The 17,416-nt window shown below is 37.7% G+C and overlaps 1 long non-coding RNA gene across 1 annotated transcript in view; it reads left to right on the top strand.

The window, feature by feature from the left end:
- The first annotated feature begins 986 nt into the window (after positions 1–986).
- Positions 987–17,416, top strand: part of LOC135580481 (uncharacterized) — a 55,395-nt gene continuing 38,965 nt past the window's right edge. Inside the window, exon 1 of the long non-coding RNA XR_010475262.1 lies at positions 987–1,588. This is a non-coding gene — a long non-coding RNA (uncharacterized LOC135580481). The remainder of the gene's footprint in view (positions 1,589–17,416) is intronic.

Here is a 17,416-nt window from a genome sequence, read left to right as displayed (position 1 = left end):
GCTGCACTTTATATGCACTTTATATATCAGTGTCTACATGTGTAGCATTCTGATAAAGCTTGTAGTAAACACTTAATTATCATCTGCAACACTGTGAATGAAATGAAAGGTCACTCAAGACCACAGGTGCAAGCCTATCCTACCATAAAATGAGGGGGAGTCCTTAAAGCCTTGTTTCTTACTTTTAGTTTCTTCGCTATCTTTTGCAGAAGCATCCCTACCTCTCCCATTTTGAGGACTCTGGGGCTTTTGACTACAAGGGCTGAAGTTCAGAGAGCAAGAACAGCATGACCACCTTGGGGGCTGCTATGCTTTATCCCACCTGGGTCAGGCACACACAAGCTGGATGTGGGGCTTCAGCCACAGACTTGCTGGCTGCAGAGGTAACCAGCCTTTTTCTGCCCTCTCCCTGTTCTCCCCATGTGGATATGGGGCATTGAGCAGAAGCCCAAATTGACCCCACTGCTTCCCTTGACTGGCTCTTACAGGTTGTGGGATGCCCTTGCTCCTCTGGCAGGAACCAACCCTGGCAGGGAGAAGTAACAGAGAACAAGATGAGAGACCCACCCTTATACCTGGAAATATCACTCTGAGTTTCGTGGGACAAACGTGAAAATCTTAACCAGGAAGTTCCTGGAGGTTGTTAGTCCCCTTTGCGTACCTGGTAAATTGCCAAGTGCACCCAAATGCCCTGGCTTTATCCACATGAAGAACAGATTTAAAATAATGGCTTGGGAATGTAGCACTGCTGAGAAGAGCTTTATGGACTGATTGGCTCGACCAGTCCCAGGTGGCTTAGCTGAATGAACATAATGAATGATCTTCGCTAGTTTGTAACCAGTGCTTATTTTGTAACATAAAAGTCTATATGTGAAAATGATTTTTAGGTCAATGTACTAAAACACCTTCTCTGTTTTATTTCCACTGTTTTTATAAGATTTTACTCTTGATATGCTAAGAGGGAAAGAAAGAAGGAAAGCCAAGATTAATGCAAATGGAAACAACGATTTTTCACTTATGTGCAAAACTGAAGCCATAGAAGGAAAAGGGATATAGCTTTTGGTCCTTATTCTATACTTTAATCAGTGAGATGTATCTGAGATGCGGGATCTTCCTCTTTCCCTAGAGCCCAATACTTTGCTAATTCCTTTAATACTATTTTGCCCGTAAAAACTTCAGCAATAACTGTGTCATGACCCTCAGTGCACTAATAGGTCTTAATTGCCCTGATCAACCTCACCTGGGACCACACAGCCCCACGCTGCCCAGGATCCCTGTTTCAGCTCTGCCCCAGGCAGCAGCTCCCCTTTTAAGCTGTGCCTGTGCTCAGTTCTGTTCCTGAATTGTTGTTTCATCTTTATTTGATGATCTCAGACCTGGCTACCTGTGCTTGCCTTTTACTGGATTGCTGGTGGGATCTGCTGCTACCTTTCCTTCTCTGCTTGCCCATCTCAAACCTACTGGGAAGGTGCCTTGTTGATGAGAGTACTGCTCGTGCTGGGGTCACCTGTGGCTCCCAGTTCCTCTGTGCTTGTGGGCTGCCCGGCTCCCGTACCTCTGTGATAGACTGTCAGCAAATACCCAAAAGGTAAGCTTCTGTGCATTTTTCCAAGTATGGTACATGTATTTTGTTTTTAGTGCATATTGAAGTGCTCTTAGTCCAAGTTCCTGCTTAACTTGAAATAATTTTAGGTGGCTTTGAGGCTTTAACTACAGGAAGTATGGTTTATTTGGAAGTGCTACAATCTCTTGTGGTAAACAGCTGCTCTGCCTCTTCAGACTCTGAGGCTGATACCATTAAGCATGTGCTTCTGATAACAGCAATAGGAGAAGCAGCTGAAAGCTCAAACGAAAGGTTGGGGCTGAAGCTTGATGGAAGGGTAGTCAGTGCTTTGGCTTGGGGCAGGACTGAGGCTGACTGTATGCAAGCAGAAGCTACTTCCCACTTGCAGAGGGAAGTGTCTGTGCTGCTAGTTGCACATATCTCTGTAGTTGCTTAATTAACTTGGTGAGGCGTATGAATACATTTACTATGGTACACTAGCAAGCTGTGTCTGACTGATACATTGTGGGTAAGAATGTGGTAAAGATTAAAATGCAGTCTCTCTTGAAATAAGGAGTGTCTTTGATTGTTTGGTCTCCCTGGACTAGAAGGTTGCCTTGTAGCCAAGGGTAGCCAGCACATGTTGCCCCATTTTCTTGATGTGCATTTTTTGTGTGTTTGATGCTGATGGAAAGAACCATCAGAAATATCTTTGCAAGGCAGGCATGAGAACATTTTTATTTTCAGCTTGGTCTCACCACAGTTGAACAGTGTTGTAACAAATTTAAATACAGTCTTCATCCTCACATGAAGAAAGGGCTGCTTACCAAGCAATCTCCTATTGGAAGGAATCCTTCAAGAAAACTCTGATGCTGGAAAAGATGCAGTGCAGTGCTGTCCTTTTTTTCTGGACTTCAAAGAGGTCCTTTCATCCTGTTCCTATTGCCTAATCCATATCACTAGGTGCTGGCAAATATATGTAGTGGGGTTTTCAGTGACAACCAGAGGCAGAAGGTGTCTTTCCATTGGACAGCTAATAGATTCCTCTAGCAAAGGGGAAAATTAATCAGTGACTAATTTCAGTATATGTTGATACTTGTATGCCAGTTAGGCACACAAACCCAGAAATTGTAAAGAAACTGATGAGATAGGAATAGGCTTTTTGCATGGTATTGGTAATGTATGTGCTGTGGCTAGTCATAGCACAGCTGCATAGTGCTGTGTTTTACTTTCTGTTTTAGTGCTTGATCCAGATGCTTCCATGAATTTGGCTATACCCCATGCCTGGTGCTGTTATCAAGGCAAGCTGCACCATATGCATGATGCCAAGATGCTGTCAAAATGCTTACCAGTAACCCCAATGAAATAGTATTTAGTCTGTGTAATTATGGTGTCATATATACAACATCCATAAATCCTAGGAGAAAAATTGTTTAGATATTTTGTACAAGTATTTCAAAATTTTCTTGCCAAGTTTTACTTGTACAAAATTTTGTAGAAGTGGTGCAAGATAATTTGGGTTTTAAGATACTGACTGTGGAACAACTGTTTGGGGAAATTAAATGCTTCAGCAAGGAGTTGTGCTAACTTCACAGGAGCTCACTGTAGAAGAAGGTGTACTTGTGACCTGCTTGTTCATTGTCCTAAAGTCCTTCTAAACATGGTTTCAGCTTTTAAGCAAAATCTTGAATGAAGGCCATCAGGGAAGCCTTCAGCCCACTTTTGTTTTCTGTTTAGCTTGAAGGAATCTGCTATCCAATTTCCCCACTAGAAAGCTTACAAGGTCCTTTATTATAAATTCTGAGAGAGCCCATCTTTTGTTTGTTTTTCTTTTCTTAAACACTGTTCTGAAGCTGAGCTACAAGTATAAAAACAGAAGGCTTGGGAGGACAATATATTTTAATGTGTGAAGCCTGAAGCATGAAATCAGATCCACAGTGTTTTTTCAGGTATGCAATTTTCCTTAAGACACCAACAGAAGTTTAGCTGCTTTGAGATCTGCAGGGAGCTTTTGTGAACATACGGCTTCTTCAGGCTGAATATACTGCTTGATCATGTGTTGCCTAACAGCATTGATCTGCAAAGATTCAAACCGAACCTTTTCTTGTGTCATGAGTTAAAAAATGTTGGCTGGTCGGCATAAGCTATCTAATGAAATCACAGAAGGTGTTTTACAACAGAGGATGGTTCATCAACCTTCTACATAATCTTGTTTATGTAAGTGTAGAGGACTCAAGTGAACTGTAATATGAAAAACAGGTCATGAAGGTCAGAACCCATAAGGTGAAATGTCCTCTCTGGTTCTTTGCTCTTAAACACAATTCTTTACATCTGAAATTGTTTGCCTTTGGAATTGTGTATTCTTCCTTAATATGTTAAACAGGCTTCCATGCTGAGTAGATTAAGACATGTGCACAGAAAAGGCTACATGTTCATTTGTGTCTCTGACTTAGAAATATTTCTCCTTTTCTGAAGCCTGTCAGATCTTTAAACAGAGCACAAATTAACTTTTAAAGCATGTTCAGTGCTGTGGAAAAAAATACAAGGAGGGTGCTTTAGGAAGAGAAAAAAAATACACTTGCAATTTTGTATTTAAATTAAATAAACTGACATATCTACATAGATTAGTTAATGGAAGTCATATCAATATCCCTCATAAAGGACAAAACAATATATGCATTAATCTTCAGATTTTGTAAGCTTCAAGTACACATGGAATTGCATGGGGCTGCTGAAAATTATCTACCCTAAATACTGTATACAAGCACAAGAGTTTAAAGTAGCTGCTTCAAACCTATGGGAAAGTATATGCTGTTTTAGAAATACGTCAGTTCTAGGTGACTTTATGAAAAAAATAGCTTTGTTAGCTTGCATGCACCCTGAATATTCTGATAAATCTTAAAGAATTTATAGTAATTTCATAATTAAAAAAAATGGAACTTGTCCAATAGCATAATTCTGGATTTCCCTTGAAGAAAATATTCTCTGCGTTGCTATAAAGATACTGAGTATTGATTCTGGGTAGCATCCTGATATATCGATCTTTGTTCTTTTACTTTGTTCTTATACTGCAACAAAATTCAATAAATACATGGTGATTTTATTGACCTGTGGCCTCCCCTCTGCTGGCCCTAATTTAGTGCAATCACAACTCTTTTATTTTTAATTGGAAAATACTTTATAATTATATTAATTTTTCAGCTTTGTGTATAACACTTGCCAAGGTCTGTATTCCAAGCCTTAAATCAGATAGCACTTATTGATGCCTTCATACTTATAAAAATGTCAATGCAAATAAAGAGATTATTATTTAGGATTAGTACATGGCTTGTGAAATCATATGTCTACTCCATGCAGATAAAAGTAACCATGTGGAAAAATTGTCCCAGGGGAATACTGTATTACAGTTCCCTGTTTCTCAAGTGTCTAAGAAGTTTAAAATGCTTCCTGATTGCAGTAAGATGCACCCATTTCCCAGTTTTGTAGGTTATTGCTAAGTAGCTTTTCTCATAAGTACATGGTATCTTCAACTGTATTTAGATCTGTATGTGTCTACTTAGTCTGTAAACTGGTGAGTAAACAATGTCATTTTAATTCAGCCAACTCTACAATTATTTCTATCAGTCAATAACTCATTCAAAACAAGTTTCTCTCTCTTACTGAACTCTGCCCTTATGTGCCCTGCTCATGCCCATCTGCTATAAGAATATTTCTAAAACTGTTGTAAAAGTAGCATTATTAACTATTTTAACTTTAAAGATTGAAGGTTCTCTGTAAGTAGTTAGTATGAAGAAAAAACTCATTAATATGCTACAGGCTGCACCATTGTTAATAATTGCAAGTTGTTAAAAGTACCTGCAAAATTACATGCCTGAGATTTCCCTGAATGCTCTTTATAAATATTAGAAGATCACTGTATTTTCTAAATCTTAATTTGCTCATTTATACCAAGGCAACAGGTATAATGGCAGTCTTTGAAAATGCATGTTCATTGAAAAATGAACAGTTAAACTGAGCAGTTAAAAACAGTTAAAAATGAGCAGTTAAACTTTTTGCAGGTGTATAGTGCTGATCGGTGAGTACTGAGAGACACACTATATAGCAGGGGTGTCAAACTCATTTTCACCGGGAGCCACATCAGTCTCGCAGTTGCCTTCAAAGGACTGAATGTAACTTTAGGACTGTATAAATATGACTGCTCCTACATTTATATAGTCCTAAAATTAACTTCAGCCCTTTGAAGGCAACTGCGAGACTGATGTGGCCCCCATGAAAATGAGTTTGACACCCCTGCTATATATGATACAGACTACTATAAAGTTTCCTTTGAAATTAAGGTGGGGTGTACATTGGCCTCTAGTGAATCTGTCATTATGCTAAGTTGCTTCTTAGGTGTTCAATTTTGATCTTGTTTTTTGGAGCTTCTATATAAATCTCAAAATAGTTACTTCTAAAACTTTTCTGTTTGTAACCACCTAGTGCCAAGAGATAGAATAAAGATAATTATGCAGCAGGGTTGAGTAAGCTAAACATGAGGGATGCTGTAGGAATAGTAAACCTCTTCTATTTAGCCCTAATACCCAGCATGGTAGCTGAGGTTGTCAACACATTTGGTTAACAGATATTTGGTAGCAGGTGGGAGAACAGACCACTGAGGGCTGAAGCAGCTTGGCTGTGATACTGTCCCAGAGAACCAATTATGTATTAGCAGCATGCAGTACACAATAGGTTGATGGGGTTGTGTTGTTTGTTTTTTTTTTAGTCAGTAACAAGAAAAATTCTGAGCTAAAACAAGAGTGCATTTTTTTTTTTTTTTTTTTGGGAGGAACTGTCAGAGCTTTCAGATTAACTTTGTATTTTTGTGGAGGTATGAGGTTGTAAGGGGCTGACACATTCACCAGGTAAAGTAGAAGAAGATGCCCAAAGAACACTGAATTCTTCAGCAAGTTCACTGACAGAGGAGTTGGGCAGGAAGCCTGAACAAAGCAGACCTTTCCTGATGTGTAATTTTGTGAGACTGCTCCCTCTTGTCCAGTAATGTGTGAAGCAGATGTAATAACAATTTCCAATATCGCAAAAGAAGAGAAAAAATTTAGTCTGGTTTTCCTGTGCTTTCTGTACTTGAAAATATTCTGCTCTTCTTCTGACATCTTAATTCAAAACTGCAGCAAGATTTTGAGAACAGTAAGTAAAAATGGACATAAGTATATATACATAGTGCATAGATCTTACCTCATAAGTAATCACTAGCACAAACTTAAATGATGGTGGTACCTGGTGGTTATCTTTCCAGTAGGTCTGTTTCCTATGAAAGGAATATATCTTATACATAATTCAATAGGTTCCAAATTAGTTGAGTAGTGTGAGATATAGCAATTTGAATTTGGGTGGCAAGTTCCAAGGTGACAAAATGTTTGGTCTTTTTGTTGTGTAGCTTCCTTTCTGCATGGTAAATACTCAACTAAAAGTGCAAGTTTTTTGATAGTTGTCATCTATTATGACTTTAATTAGTTTTTTAGTAAATTACTTTATCTATACCCTAAGCACATACTTGAGGTCCAAATGTATTACCATCACACGAGTTGAACACACTGTGAAGGGTACTTGGATGCTTCCCAGTTTACATGTTCACACCATGCAGTATTCTGTTAGAAAGGATGGACCACATGTGATGTGAGTAGAATGAATTTAGTCTTTCAGACTCAGAGGCACTTAAATTGTTAATACATAGTCATATTGTTTCGGGTGCACTTTCAAACCCTCTTGTCCTTCCAAGTGAGCAGCTAAAGTTATTAGCTATCTTTATTTGTCCTGCGTAGCATTGCTTATACCTGTGTGTGGTTCTAGGGGGAAAAAAACTAGAAAGCACTGTAACCACTATGTCAGATATATGTGGTGGTGCTGCTGCTGGGTAGGCTGGGGTGAACCCTGTACCTCCTGCAGAAAGACCTGCCCCAAGCCAGGGTGAGTCAGAGAGCAGCAGTGTGGGGAAGCAGTTTGAGTGCTTCCATGATAACCAGGTAAATAGCATGGACTTCTAAAAAATCCTATCCTAGACAAAATGTTTGAAATGAACTCACTGCTGTCTCTCAGAATTATTTTAATAAGCAGAAAGTTATTCAGGTTGAAAGGCTGTATCAGGCCTCCTATCAAGGGCTAAGACTGTGGTCTCTGTATCCTCTGATGTTTTATGTGAATACAAAATCTTATGAATTCAGTAAATGTTTTGTAAATAGATTTGGTCTAATAGCTTTTGACATTCTTTATGTGAAAAAGGAAACAATTAAAATAATTGTACACTTGCTCATTTGATTTTTGTCAAGATGTTGGTAATAGGATTAGTGTGTGCTGCTGCTGCTGGGTTTTAGTGAACTGGCATAATTTTCTTCAGTTCAGCATAGCCTGTTGCTTACCCTCCTAGCAACCAGTTAGAGCAGTAGATGCATTCTGGTTCCAGTGCAGGGGAAGAACCTTACATCTCTCATGAGCAGGCCAGTGCTATGAGAATCTTATCATACCATGCTGGAGTACAAGCTTGTACTGCACCTTGGGCCAGCTGCTGTTGCATGATTTGATGTGAATTGGTCTTTTGTATATTTTCTGAGTTCTTGAAATAAAATGAACTTATTTTGATACAATTTGTTTAGGACAGAAAAACCTGGGCAAGTTATGTCATTTGGTTGACATGAATATAAATATATGCAGATACAAAACCAGTTTTGTACGTAACTTAATGTTGAAGCAGTTTTTATTCCAGGAAAGCAGGAGTCTTCAAATAAGCACAACTTTCTAGAAGTATTCCAGGTGGAAAGACTAAGAACTATAAAACTGAGTCTGATCTGGCACATGAGACTTAGTAGTAGAAACTAAAGAATCAAATTGGTAGACATAGGCATATAAAATAGGGAGAAGCTTTGTAAAGGAATTTGATTGTCAGAAAGTTTGTGGTGCTCTCTGAGGAAACTCATAGTACTGATTGTCTTACCATGGTAGATCACATGTGATGGTAGTGTTCAAGTTAAGCCAAGTCAGGTGTTAGGGAGAAGGAAAATGAGCTGAGCAAAGGAAGCAACTGGAGTTAAATAAGAAGAAATTAATGCCTTCCTACTTTGAAAAAGTCTTAGATGTTGTCGTGGGTTCCCTTAGAAGGCTGGTACAGTGTCAATAAGAAAACAAATGGAATATTAGAATCAAAAGGAAAGGGATGAAATTATTTTCTATTTAGTTTCATGTGCATCTCCTTCCATACCTTGGTCTTGAATATTGCATGTGGTTTGGGCCCCTATTGGCTCTGTCTTTCCAAATAAGAGGACCTTAAAAAGATACAGAAAATGGCAATTGTTGTCATAGAATGAAATGAAAGGCAAACATAAAAAGTTATTTATAATGTCATTGAGCACCATTATGGAGTTTAAGTAATAGATGTAGCTGTTTTGCTTGTAGCTTTACTTAGGCTATTACTAGGTAACTATTTGCTTGGAAGGAAAGGTGGGCATACCAGAGATTGTTCTGTGTACATATACTCTATGTACATATGATCTACCAAAAATATTTATTTTAAAGTTTGTTGATGGTTGCTATTGGAGAGATGCTTAATTTGACTCAAAGCTGAAGTTGTTATGGGCTTACAGTAAACATGAGCTGTAAATCATTTACTTCATTTAATTGACTAATCTGTGCCTGAAACTTCACAAAAGGTATTTTTATTCTTCGTGCCAGCTGTCTGATAGTGATGTGGAAACTCTTCAAACACTAAATTCTTGTTAATCTGGGCTTCGCTAATGAGCAGCAAGTAGACCAGTGTTCAGATTGCTCTAATTTGAATGAGTCATCGTAGCAAATTCATTTGACGTAGCCTATACACAACAGTCCTGCACTGTAAATGCAGACGCTGATGTCAAACTTCCTTTGTTCTTGGATACTTTTACTTTCAGACAATGCTGAATCTTTCTTAATCTGACAGTTAAATTACTGCTTTTTTCTCCATGTCTTTGTGACAGTAAAATATGTACCTAATTAAGTGTATTATAAATTGTGGAAAATTAAATTATATTAGGAGCTCTGATATTAGATCAAGATCTTAAAAACATCATTTGTAGATATTTCTTTAGGTGGTTGGAACCCTAACTTTTTTTTTTTTTTGCTTTTACAAAATGTGAAATGTGGTATGTGGCAATAAATCTATTTGACAGAAAACTGGCTCATAAAAAGCTGGTATTTAAAATCTTCTATATGCATAGTAACCAGTATAATTGATATAGAGCATAAAAAACCTGTACTGTGATCTGCTATCAGAATTTATTCAGTGAGCAAATTGAAAGTATTGCATTTGAAAAGGGTTTCTGGTGGGTAAGAAAAATAGAAAACGTAAAGATTATAGTGAACTCTGTTTTGCTCTTGATTATTAGTGTTTTGGGAGTTACTCCAGCCTTCCAGCCATGTTACTATGTGTCTTCTAAAATGCATAATAATCCCATGCACTAGGGGCCTGACTGGAATGATTCTTGTGAGCTAATAATGTACAGCCTGGTATTTGCCTTGTAATGCTGTCATGTTTTGTTGCTATGTGAGGGAAAGTAGCAACTTGCTAATTTAAGTCTAATATTCAGATACCATTCTTCTTTTGTTCTTAACATAGGTCCTTGACTAATCAGGCACAGTCAGATCATTTGACTTGGCTGTAAGCTTCTGTAATTTACTGGCTTCTTATTATAGTGCAATAAAACTGCATATTACTAGCACTTGTCTCATAAATGTGTAGCCTATTATATTTCATAATTATTATATTTGATTAAACTGTGCTAAATCTTTTAATTGAAACTTTCCACTGAAGGAAATGTGAGAAGTAAAAACAGTGGTGGGCAGGGGGAAAGCTGTTACTGAAAGTTTTTGTGTGGTTCTTCCAGCTGGTGGGATTAGGTAGCACTTGTCAAAGTCATTAGATTAAAACGTACCAGTGGTGTCTATGATGAGCAAGATCTTTGAAAGTGGGTTTCTAATAACTTGCCTGTTTCTGTATTCTATAAATCTTTGTTTCATGACGAAGGGTTTGGAAGCTCAGTTGTTCGTACACTGCTATTCAAGTCCAGCTGTGGACAGCATGTGATTAACATGCCAATGTTCACCTCTGGACTGGGTTACTATCTGTGCAGTTTTATGATAGGAGAGGAAATTAACTGGTGGGACCTAACTGGTGGGTGTTGGTGGTCAAACAAGTTCTCTGGAGGCCTTCAGGCCTTGGATGACCTGTGGTTAAGTTACTTCAAGTTTTCGTTTGAAACTAAGCCTCTTGTCTTAAGTTAAATACCTTCTGATTAATCTGAAGGAACACAGCCCAAACAATTAGGATGGCAATTACAATCAAGCAATTAAATTGCATGATCCTTATTTCTGTCCTGGGCCAATACATGTGAAGTTCTCTATGTATCATAAGAATGGCTTAAGTTGAAGTACTGATAAAAAAACAAACATTGTTCTGGTGACAGTCATGAAAACATAAAAGCAAATTGAATGGTATGTGTTTCTCTACTCCGCCCACAAAGGGAATTAAAACTTTACTTTTGAAATCAAGAAGCATATTAGAATCATAGAATAGTTTGGGCTGAAGGGAACCTTTAAAGATGGTCTAGTCCACTCTTCTGCCATGGGCAGGAATGCCTTTGCTTAGGTAACTTTTGCTTAAAGCCCTGTCAACTTGACCTTAAACACTTCTAATCATGGGACAGCCACAACTTCTCCAGGTATGTTCTTCCTTATGCCTAAACTAAACCTATCATCTTTCTGTTTAAAAAATTTGTCCCTTGTCCTGTTATTACACATCTTGCAAGTCCCTTTAAATTTTGCAGGACTGCAATAAGTTCAGCCTGAAGCCACCTCTTCTCCAGGCTGAACAAATCTCAACTCTCTCTTTCCATAGAGGAAGTGTTTCAGCCCTCTGATCATTTTTGTGGCCCTCCTCTGGACCTTCTCTAACAGACCCATATCTGTCTTGTAGCAGGAACCCCAGACTGGATGCAGTACTTCAGGCTGGGGTCCCATAAGAATGTAGAAATGGACAGGGAGAGGAGGGGGTAAAGGAGTTTGGAGCTGTTGCAGGTAACTAAGAGCAAGACTACAAACACAAGAATAATTTTAAATGTATGGCAAACACTGCAATGCCTTTTCTTACCATTAAGATATACAGGTTTTCTCTAGAGCTGAGAATTAAGTGAATTAAACAGACAATGAAATAAAGCAATATAATTTGGCTCCAAATACTTACCCTTTTATTCTTAGTTTCTGGTATTTCCCCTATCCATTGGCCCATAATTAAATTATTTGTCTAAACTTCAGTATGTATCTAGGGATTTAAAAGCTAATGTGTCCTTAGTCATGGCCAGTAATTTTAATCCTATTGTCTTTGCAAGTGAGAGAATAACACAACTACAATTTACGTCGGCAAGAACAGTCTCCTTCCCTTCTTTCCTGCCTGCCACTGGCCCTCAGCCTGTTGCTCTTTTCTCTTGCATCTGAGAGATCACCTACATGGTAAATGGAGAGAGAATCAGAGCCAGTCTCACATGTTCATATCCATGTTTGTGAGGACTGCTTAGTTTAACATGGATTACTTTCTCAGTATGTTTTATTTCATTGCTACAGAGTTGGCTGCACAAATGCAGGGGAAGAAGCAGTGGAGGGGTGAGAATGAGTGACTGGGACAGGAAGGGGATAAGGCCTATTCCCAGTGGTCATGCTGTTTTGTCCTGACCATAACTATTTGTGTTGCCCATGCTGTGCTTAGTCTTATATCATGTCCTGTCTGTTTTCTGCTCCCTTGCAGTTTATCCAGAATTAAGCAACAGTGGCCAGATAAAGTTTTCTCTCCCTCTCACTCCTCTTATCACTTATGTATCTCAGGTCTGTAGGTTGTCATCCGCAGGAATATTAAATACACTTGTATTGGGACACTTAGTAGGACAAGATGGATTTTCCTTGGTTTTCAGTGAAAATCTCTCATTAACATATCTGATACTACAATCAGATGAGGGAGTGTTGGCTATGCCACATGGTCTTTATGATGAGACAGCCTACTAAGAGTGAGATGGTGTTTCTGAAGTGTGCATGTTTTCTTCCAGAAGACAGCAGGTATGTGGTCTTAAAACAACCTGATTATTTTGAACCTGCTGTTGCTGTCTGTGCTATCAGTTTACACTCAGCTGAAGTACCTACTCTCTCCTCTCATCTCCTTTCTTCACAATATTGATTTTTTTCTGTGATCGTTAGGTTGATGAAGCATTTCAATAAATCATGGTGTAAAGTTGTAGCCATCTGTTTTGAAAGGTATAAATTACATTTTCATATATTTAGGGGATCTGTTGTACAGTGAGGTTAGTTATAACTGTTTAATAGAAGTCCTTTCTATTGGGATCTAGGAGAAAAAACTGACAGGATATTTTGGCTATGTTTTACAAAACAGACTTTGGCCCTTCATGATGTTACCTGGGCTACCCGGTAAGAGGGTAACAGTAAGAGCACTAGTCTCCATTTAGTAAAGATGTTAAATTAGAGAACCAATCTCCCAAAGAACAGACAAGCTTACTGGAAAAATAAAGGGATGTTTAAATTTTACCATAAAGCTACAGTCAGACAAGGACCACCATTTACTGATACCTGAAGAAGTGATCAAATACACATGAAGTTAGAAATGCAAAATGAAATAGTAATTTAAGGATCTCTAGAGGTTTTCTAGTCCTGAGCCCTCCTCAAAGCAGAGTTGACTTCAAAGTTGCCTTCTGCTTTCCTGCCACTCTTTCTGGAAGTGATCAGTGGGACTAAGCATAACTTAAAATTGTAAACTTCTGTCTTCAGATACAGGTGGCTATTTCAGAAAAACAACTTATTTGAAAGCATTCACAGGCAGAATTTTGAGGGCTCTAATCAAAGTGATGGAGTTCTGACTTGTCACTGAAGTTTTTCAGATTTGCTTCATAAGGAGAAATTTTTTAATGAGTTACCACTTCAAATAAAAGTCTTCCTGAATGAAAGACCTTTCCATCTTTCTATCAATCAATAATGAATTTAGAAAGAAACTATTCTACATTTTATGATCAGACGGTTTTGATGTAGCTAACAGCTGCATCTCTTCATGCAGACCCAGCAAACAGGATACAAGCACATATGCTTTACGTGGATATCTATCCATGGCTGTCATTACAATGAATGCAAGCTCTCATGGAAGAAGTTACAATGAACTACCAGCATACACATTTTTAAGTGACAGCATATGCATGCGATGAGGTCTGTGTACCTTATGTGTGCTGTGTGTTAAGGAAGTTGCTTACAATAGACAAATAGGTGCTTTAATGACAGAAATGGAGCAAAGTATCTTGAAACTAGATAGGGAGACTGCAACAGCTGTTAAGCTATTTCTTAAAATTCACCCTTACTACTATGGAAGAAATGCAAGACACATGGTGGGACTGCAGCCACTATTTATACACAGTCCCTCAGTCCCAGGAGAAATTAATTTCATTTATGAATACTGAAACTTAAAACAAACAAGAAAAACCCAAGCCAGCATATTTTACTTGTTACACCTGTGTATTCACAGTTGTGAATGTATACTATCATTTTGTGGTAGATGTTAATTCTAGATTTTAAAACTTCTATTTTTCTCAGGGTGGAAACACATTATTCACATCTGGAGCTCACTAGAAAGGGGCATTGAGAGTTGTTTGGAAACTTGCATACATAATTATTTCATTACTGGAAGCATGTGCCCCTTGTTCCTACAGGAGTTGCAGTAAAAGGGCACAACACCTCAGGCTTCATGGAAATAAAGCTCATGTAGATGAAATGAAATATCTTTCATACCTTATATTGAGTACGAATAGCATAACTGACCTAGTTATTAAACATGTAAAGTATTATAAATAGTCAAATGTAAAATTGTCTCTGCAGGAAAAAAAGTTTTAATTTTCACAAATTAAGATCAAACAGTGACAGACATTAATAAATATTTTTCCTGAATAAAACCAGACTGATTTTAGGTATACTTGTTATATACCTTGCCTTCAGAAGAGTACAGGTATTTAAGACACAGCAAGGCCATTTGGAGTCTTGCTAGTAGAAAGACACATATGGATTTGCTTGAGAGCATCCTGGAAAGAAAGACTGACTGTATTTTGACCCATTAAAAGTCATGAGACTTGTGTGCCTTTTTGGATACTTGTCTATCTTCTTTTCCAGACTTAATCTGCTCAGGTCTATTGTAAAACTGCTCAGAACACCCTTTTAAGGCATATCTTCTATTTTAAACTGCTGCTCCAAATACACATAAGTGAATAGATCTTCTGGATGCTCATTCTGATCCTTTTTCCTCTGTCAGTTCTCCAGGTGGCCCAACTAGACCTTATTTTTAAAAATATAACCTCAGTATTAAACTGACGTAAACAGTTCTTTACATTTGCATTGTTAGCATTATGAGTCTAGGTTTTAAAACTTGGTCTCCTTGGTAATAAGTGCTGCAGACAAATTGAGGACTTTGCATTCTGCTTACAAGCCAAAAACAACTCTTCAGGAAGTATATTTTGATGCTTTAAATAAGATATTTCCAAAAGAACCACAAGGATCTAAATGCTCTGCAGAATTTTTGTCTATGGTTTATAGGAAGTAGTTTCTCCTGTTAATGTCTCCTGGATTTCAGGAATATAGTCAACCATGAAGGTCAATATACCATCAGAAAGCAGGCATGCTTATGTTTTTCAAAGTCCTATTTAAAACTTCAAGGAACTTCCAAGTAAATCTTAAAGCATTGTCAAGCTTCTGTGCTTGTTGTGTCCACTGTGGTCCCTGAAGTAAGAAGGCCACAGGGTCACACCTGTTCCTTGAAATAAGTTATATGATTTATGCTCAAGTGGCTTTAGAGTCACAATAGAGAGATACAAAATTCCCACAGGACAAAATAGATTCTTTCATCTGCATGATCTAAGCAGGTGTTGCCACCTTTCATGCCAGCTGCCAAATCTTGGCAGAAAGCAGCACTAATGAAAAGAACAGAAAATAAAGCAACAATATCTTGTCTTCAAACTTGGGTTGCAGTTATTGATTTTTCATTCCACATTGTGGCTTACATAAGTGCATAAATAGGAAGGGGCTACTGTTCTGTTTGCAATATACTTTTCTGACACTTGGACATGGTGAGGGTTTTCCCTGAGCTAGTTGGTGAATAGTCACTCTAGACTGAAGGGTGGAAGGTTGAAAAATACTCAATATGTTTTTGAGTGGGACTCTTACAAAATTGGAACTGAAAAAATATTATTCCAAATGGATTTGAGCTAAAAGAGCTCTAACTACCTTGGATTTGATTTCAAAATTCAAATATACAGTTTAAGGCAAGAGCCTGGTGCAGAAATTAAAACTATAAAGTAGAAGGTTCTGAAATAAGTTGGTGTGACAGGTCTCCCTTCTAACAAAGGGTTTCTGTTTGAGTTATTGATTTGGAGTACTGGAAGAACATGGGTAGCAAAATATCTTGCTCATGACGTGTTTTTGAGGAACTGTAGATATTTATTTTTTATCACTGGAACAGCATTGGCAGTTCAAATCCTGAAAAATGAGCAAATGTGATATTAGAGAGATTTATATTTTGTCCAGTTGATATATCTTAAATTCGTAAAGGAAATAAGAAAAAGCTCAGTGCATGTTGTAAACTGAAAAGAGATCTTTCAAACTGAATTGTATCTTTAATTTTTCAAGATAGCATTTGAAATGATATGAAAAAAAGTCTTCAAACATATAGAATAGTAGAAAATGTAGGTAACTTTTGATTACTACTGCTGACATCAGCTAAAGAGCAAATAATTAAATTGTTATCTAAACCTTGTTTCTTTTTATTAGGGAAAAAATGTGAAAGCTGTTATTAGTATCTGGGATGGGTTTGTAGCATCCACCACCAGTATGAGGTGGATGTAGAGGAACATTTTGATTCCTCATGTGGATTAGCTGAGACAAGATGACAGCTACTGCAAAGCCCTTAAAGCGGATGGATATAAGATATGCTTTTCTAAGCCAGAATGGATTGACCAAGATGAGTGTGTCAGTATCAATGTACTCTGAGAATGAGCTAAATATCAGGCTATTGATTGTTGGAGAGGGGTTGACTAGGTATGTAATAGGAATGTGGTAAGAGTCTCTGCTTCTCCTGGGCCTGTGGTTACATCTGTCTTTTCCTCTCCAAACTGAGTCAAGAAAGTGTGAATCATATGAGAGACACAAGCTTAAATTAATGTTTTGTTCAGTAAATTTCAGGTAGTTTCAGTGTCTGATGAGGGTGCACCTCTATTTTTGCCCATCAGCACCAAAGTGCACTTTTTACATGGTAAGCCCATTGGCAACATAATGAGGATGAGCAGAGTACTCATTGAACTTCATTGAAGAAGTGAAAGAAAATAAATTAATCTTCCAAAAAGTTAGTATGTTCCCTTCATAGCCAGGTATTTTGATCACAATTAGGAAATCAAACTTGACACCTTCATTTCTGTGAGACTTTATGTATGTCTTGAAACTTGTGGTGAGTTAATACTCCAAGCTGAGGTCATAGGGAAACCTGTCCTGTGTGGCACTGCAAACAAGGCTGTAGCTTTCTAAGAACTGAAGTTTTATGTATATTATTTTTGTGGCTGAGCAGAATAATCTAATTATAGGTCTGCATTTGAAAGGAATACTAGAAACCTTTGATATGGGTTCAAAACTTTATTATTTTACTGGTGGTACTAAGGAAATATATCCACATCTACGGAGATGTTTAAACATATCCAGGATGCACAGATTGCACTGTTCTGTTTCCCAGGTACTTTTTTTTTTTTGTAGAACAGAAAATGAAGAGCAACCATT

The sequence above is a fragment of the Columba livia genome, chromosome 1, assembly GCF_036013475.1.
Source record: "Columba livia isolate bColLiv1 breed racing homer chromosome 1, bColLiv1.pat.W.v2, whole genome shotgun sequence".
NCBI classification, from domain to species: domain Eukaryota; kingdom Metazoa; phylum Chordata; class Aves; order Columbiformes; family Columbidae; genus Columba; species Columba livia.
The sequence above is the reverse complement of the archived record's forward strand: the minus strand, read 5'-3'. Positions and strand labels throughout refer to the sequence as shown.